We start from the raw sequence: 4,905 nt of genomic DNA, 5'->3' as shown, positions 1-4,905 counted from the left end.
TCCCCACCTTGCGCGCGCGGCAGGAAGATGCTCGTGAAGGGCGCCTGAGGGGACTGGGGGCCGGGGCCTGGGGATGAGACCTGGGCAGCTCTTGGCCCGCGACCGACGCCCGCAGCCCTTCCCCCCACGGTACCTCGCCTGGACCCCAGCCCCGGGTCGGGCTTGGAGACCTCTGACCACGCGAACAACACGCAAAGCACTACGCAAATGGAGGGTGACCCCGCTGCTGTCTGGTGGCAACTTGGGGCGGCCCCGCCCCGGGCGCTTTGGGGAGCCCTGGGTGCCGGCGTGGGGGCGGGGGTTGGGTCAGCCTGCAGTGCACGGAGCGGGTGCCGCTGAGTCTTTGACTATACGAGAGGTTCCACAACACAGAAGAGCGCAGGTGTGATTGCTGAGACACCCCCCCCCCCGCACCAGGCAGCCCCAGGCCAGACCCAGAGCGTTCCAGGTGGGCACGGCTCGGCCTCCGCCCCGTGTAGTCCCCAAGGCGGGAGCGGGGCCGGCTTCAAGGGCAGTTGCTCGCACCCACCCCAGCTGGCTTGATGCTCTGCTGTTCCCTCTTGAAATTCTTGATAATTTTTAAACAAGAGGCCCAGAATTTCATTTTCTTCAAGCCCAGGTTGGAAGTCAGCCTGTAAGAGGCCCCACCCCGCCCCCGACAGGTACAGACACACTGGCCCCGTGCGCAGATGTGCCTGCACTCCTGGGGTGTCATCACGCCGGGTGCGCACACGCCTCCCACAGCCGGAGATGGGGACAGAGGCCCCCAGCTGTGCGCCGCAGCCTACCCCACGTCTCTGAAGCCCCAGCACCACTGCAGGGCACAAGGGCCCTACGGTGTTGGGAAGACACCAGCATGTGGCCCAGATCCTGGCAGGTGACATGAAGCCCAGAGGTCGGGAATGAGGAAGGGAAGGAGGAAGAGGAGGGCGAGACCGCTAAGGGAGGGAAAGGGGTGCTCCATGGCAGGGCTGGCCATCTCTGGAGGCCTGGGTCCTCCTGGAGTAACTGATGTGGGAGCTGGCAGGTCTGGGGAGGGCTGCCGTGGGAGACCTGGGTGCCCAGGAAGGTCCTGCACCTCTGCCCACCCCTGAGGACCTGCCCCAAGCCTCTGCTGCCCCCCAAGGGCTCTGTAGAGAACTGCAGCCCAAGCCCCGGGGCAGCACCTCATGCCCAGGTCCTCGCTGGGGGAAGGGGACAGGGGGCCCCCGGAACAGGAGGCTAGTCTGGAGGTCCCCTGAAGGCCCACACGGCCATCCGGGCACTTCCCATGGCCCCTACCCTGTCCTTCCCCTGAGGGTTCTTTGGTGGGTCTGGGCCCCAGGAATGGGTCAGAACGGAGGCCACGCATCGAGGCCCAGCAGAGACCCCAGGAACCCTGGGACCCCGACCGTGACAGAAACGCCCGCAGCTCTCCCCAGAGAGCAGATGGCGCCCGGCCCACTTCCCCCGGCCATGCAGGTACAACCCGAGGGCAGACACTCAGCCGTGGGCGGCGCCTCCAGGGAACTCGCATGTGACCTGGGCAGCGCTCAGAGCACCTAGTCGTGGACCAGGCAAGGGGAGGTGCCACGGGGACCTGGGAGGACCCCAGGCTGACTGGGAGAAGCCAGACCCCAGCTGCAGTCAAAAACACCACCTGAACCACCCCAAGGAGAACATCTGCTGCCAGGCTAGCCAGTGGCACCCCTGCCCCATCTCTCCCGCATCCCTCTGTGGCTGGGGCTGGAAGGAGAAGTGGCGGGCAAGGCTCGAGGGTCCCACGTGGGTGGGAGGGCAAAGGGAGAGCTGGTCCGGGTGCCTGCACTGAGCCCAGCACCCAGGATGCAGTCCCAGTGCCCCCCAAGACCCCTGCCACCCCCTTTCCCATCTACAAAGCCCTGCACACATCACCCAGGTAAGCAGATGAGGCCTATTCAAGAAGAAATCAAAAACCTCAAACAAGGCCACCAAGGGCCAGTAGGAGCAGAGCCTGGGCTTGCTCCTGTTGCCAAGTTCAGGATTCACACTGGGTTGCCCAGACACAGGCAGGGGCCCGGGCAAGGCCACAGGGTCAGAGCTCAGTCAGGGAGGGTCCTTCCTCAACACCCCAGCCAGGGTGTTCTGGGACCCTGTCTCCAAAGTCCAGCCCTCCCCACAGGAGCTCCGATTACACACTCAGGTGTGTTGTCAAAGTGTCCGGCTGGCAAGGCCCCTGGGCCGGCCAAGTGAGACCCAGAGGCAAGCCCACTGCTGCCCACAACCATCCAGCCCCGCCGGGCTGTGACATACCTGGGCTGGCCACAGGAAAGAGACCAGGCACTGCTCAGGGCCCCTGAAGGCTGACCAGTGGGCAGGCAGGCAGTGGGTGCGACCAAGGCAGCCCCAAGCTCTGCGGAAGGAAAGACGGGCAGAGTGGAGCCCTGGCTTCCACCCTCAGCACAGAAAGAGACCAGGCACTGCTCAGGGCCCCTGAAGGCTGACCAGTGGGCAGGCAGGCGGTGGGTGCGACCAAGGCAGCCCCAAGCTCTGCAGAAGGAAAGACGGGCAGAGTGGAGCCCTGGCTTCCACCCTCAGCACAGCCAGAGATGCTCCTAGACAAGGGCAGGGAACCCCCACCTGGGGCCAGGTCCCCACAGGGCAGAGGGGCAGTCAGGGGTGGGCAGGGGATACACCACCAGACTCGGGGGCGAAGACCATTGAGGAGAAGCCCCAACCAGGAGAGCTTTGAATCAATGACTGAGTCACCAAATTCTGCCCGTTCAGGCCTCTGAGACAGCCAGGCAGGGACACAGGCTCACTCACAGACACGGTGTGCAGAGAACACATGTTCAAAGACACATACAGCACAGGGACATGCAGAGACACAGGCCAAAGCACACGCTTGCACCCACACAGACACGCAGCAGCGCCTCCCCGCTGGGGTCCCAGACCCCGGACCAGCCTGCTGTCTGCTTCCTGCCAGGCACGAGCACTCCCACCCCACCCTGCCTTGGGCTCTGAGCAGACACCCCAGCTCAGGAAGGGGGCCTCGCGCCCTCCCCATGGAGCTGTCAGCAAGGCCCCTCAAGGCCCTCCTCCACCATGGGTTGGGGAGTCTGTCCTCCTCCGAGGCCCCAAACTCACCTGGGCAGCCAAACGCAGTGCCCACCACTCCCTGCCCCGCTGGCTCCACCCCGCAACACCTCGCCCCTCAGACCCGGCTCTCTGGAGTGAGGTAACTGTCCTTCCAGTAGCCCCAGGGCAGGAGGGAACCACAGAGGCTCCAACCCAACCCTGGCTGAGCGAGGGCCCCAAGACAGACACCCAGAGCTCTGCAGGTTGGAAAAGCCCGGGGGACTGAGCTGCAAGGAGACCTCGGACACCCACGAGGGGCCTGCCCACATGACAGAGCAGCCTGTCTGCAGTAGCCTGGGTGCCAGGCCAGTGGAGCGGCCTCTCTGAGCCCCAGCAGCAGGGCAGCAGCTCAGTCCTGGCCCGGCCCAGAGCCCGGGGTCTCCACACGGCCCAGCAGGGGCAGCTCAGGACAGATAGCAGAGCCAAGCCCACACACCCTGACTCCCCAGGCTCACAGGCTCTGAGGTAGCTTTGAGGAAGCAGGGAGGCCCGCCAACACAAACAGCTTACGCCGTGGGCTTCCTGGCTGCCTCAGCCCCTGCGGGGCCCCAGTGCCCGTCCCAGGCCCCCACCCTGGGCGGGGGGGTCCCAAGCAAGCTAGCACCTCCTCGTGCACACAAGGAGCAGGGACTGGGGGCTGCACACAGAGTCTGGGTGGGACCAGGCCTCTCCCACCCAAACCTGAGCCCTGGAGGCTGGAGACACCACTCTGATCCCCCCACCAGGCCCAGGAGAGGGACAGACAGTGCAGAGGTTCCCCAGTCTTTCCTCTGAGGACCACCGAGGCCAACCCCACACTCCAGGCCTTCCCTGTAACCCTCCCCTGCACTGTTGGGTATTTCTCTGCTGGGAGTTGGGGGTGAAGGCAACACACTTAGGATCCTGGGTGGGGGGCACCTTCCCACAACCCCCAGGCTCCAGGAGCAGCCACACCTCAGGTGCCATCCCACCACAGCCCTGGCCCTGACCCGTGCAACCTAGACCCCTACAGAACAGTCTGGGGGGCACATCAGGCCTGGGCAGCTGCGTGGCAGGCAGTGACATTCCCAAATGCCACCAGCCCAGGCACGTGAGTGGTTAGGCTGGGGCCAGTTCACCCTTGGCCCCATCTACAGACCCCACTGCTCAAAATGCCGGTCTCCCAGGACTGCAGGGAGGACACGGACGTGGCCGGTATGGTGGGCAGTGGCCTTGGCTGTGTGCACCGCTGAGGAGTCCGGCTCGTGTGCTCGTGACGCCGTGTGCACCCACCCCACAACACCCTCAGGGTGAGCACACATCTGTCCCAGGCATGGACAGGGCCAGAGGGCACAGGTGTGGGGGCGAGGCTGGGGACACACACCATGATCACCCTCTCCCAGCCAAAGGCCACGCCCGGTCTCAGCGGCAGGAGGGATGCAGCCCTCCCGGTGGGCAGTTTCTGGTCCCACCTGAGCTTCACAGATAGGGAAACACGGGCTACGATCCCAGACCAGAGTGCAAGTTCAGCTGAATCCCAGCCAGGGCGCAGCCCGTGCTCCCCGCCACCCACCCCCCCGCCCCCTCGGTCCCGTGGCTGGCCTGTTTCCACGGCAACACCCGGGGTGGGAGGGGCTCAGCAGCTAAAACGTCAATCACGGGTTTCCCCTGGGCACTTGCCCTGAAGTGACCCCTCCTCTCGCAGGAAGCGCTTGGGGGAGCCCACCCTCCGCTCCCTGTGCCCTGTCCCGACCACAGGAGGCTCCACAACGCCCCCTTCTATAAAACCGGCGCCTCGTCCTGCTGGCCCCATCCCAGGCCCTCCCCAGAAGCCAGGCCGAGTCTGTACCA

The 4,905-nt window shown here is 65.4% G+C and overlaps 1 protein-coding gene across 8 annotated transcripts in view; it reads right to left on the bottom strand.

The window, feature by feature from the left end:
* Positions 1–4,905, bottom strand: part of TSPAN4 (tetraspanin 4) — a 35,471-nt gene that overhangs the window by 17,440 nt on the left and 13,126 nt on the right. For 5 of the 8 annotated variants that reach the window (XM_011930023.1, XM_011930030.1, XM_011930031.1 and 2 more), the window contains exon 2: positions 2,272–2,371. The exons of 2 other annotated variants lie outside the window; for them this stretch is intronic. The gene's annotated coding sequence lies outside the window, so the exon portion shown is untranslated. Of the gene's footprint in view, positions 1–674; positions 703–2,271; positions 2,372–4,905 lie in introns of those variants that run through there. One more of the 8 variants, XM_011930032.1, reaches the window with a different exon arrangement.

Source organism: Colobus angolensis, unplaced genomic scaffold (genome assembly GCF_000951035.1).
Source record: "Colobus angolensis palliatus isolate OR3802 unplaced genomic scaffold, Cang.pa_1.0 Scaffold84, whole genome shotgun sequence".
In the NCBI taxonomy this organism is placed as follows: Eukaryota; Metazoa; Chordata; class Mammalia; order Primates; family Cercopithecidae; genus Colobus; species Colobus angolensis.
The sequence above is the reverse complement of the archived record's forward strand: the minus strand, read 5'-3'. Positions and strand labels throughout refer to the sequence as shown.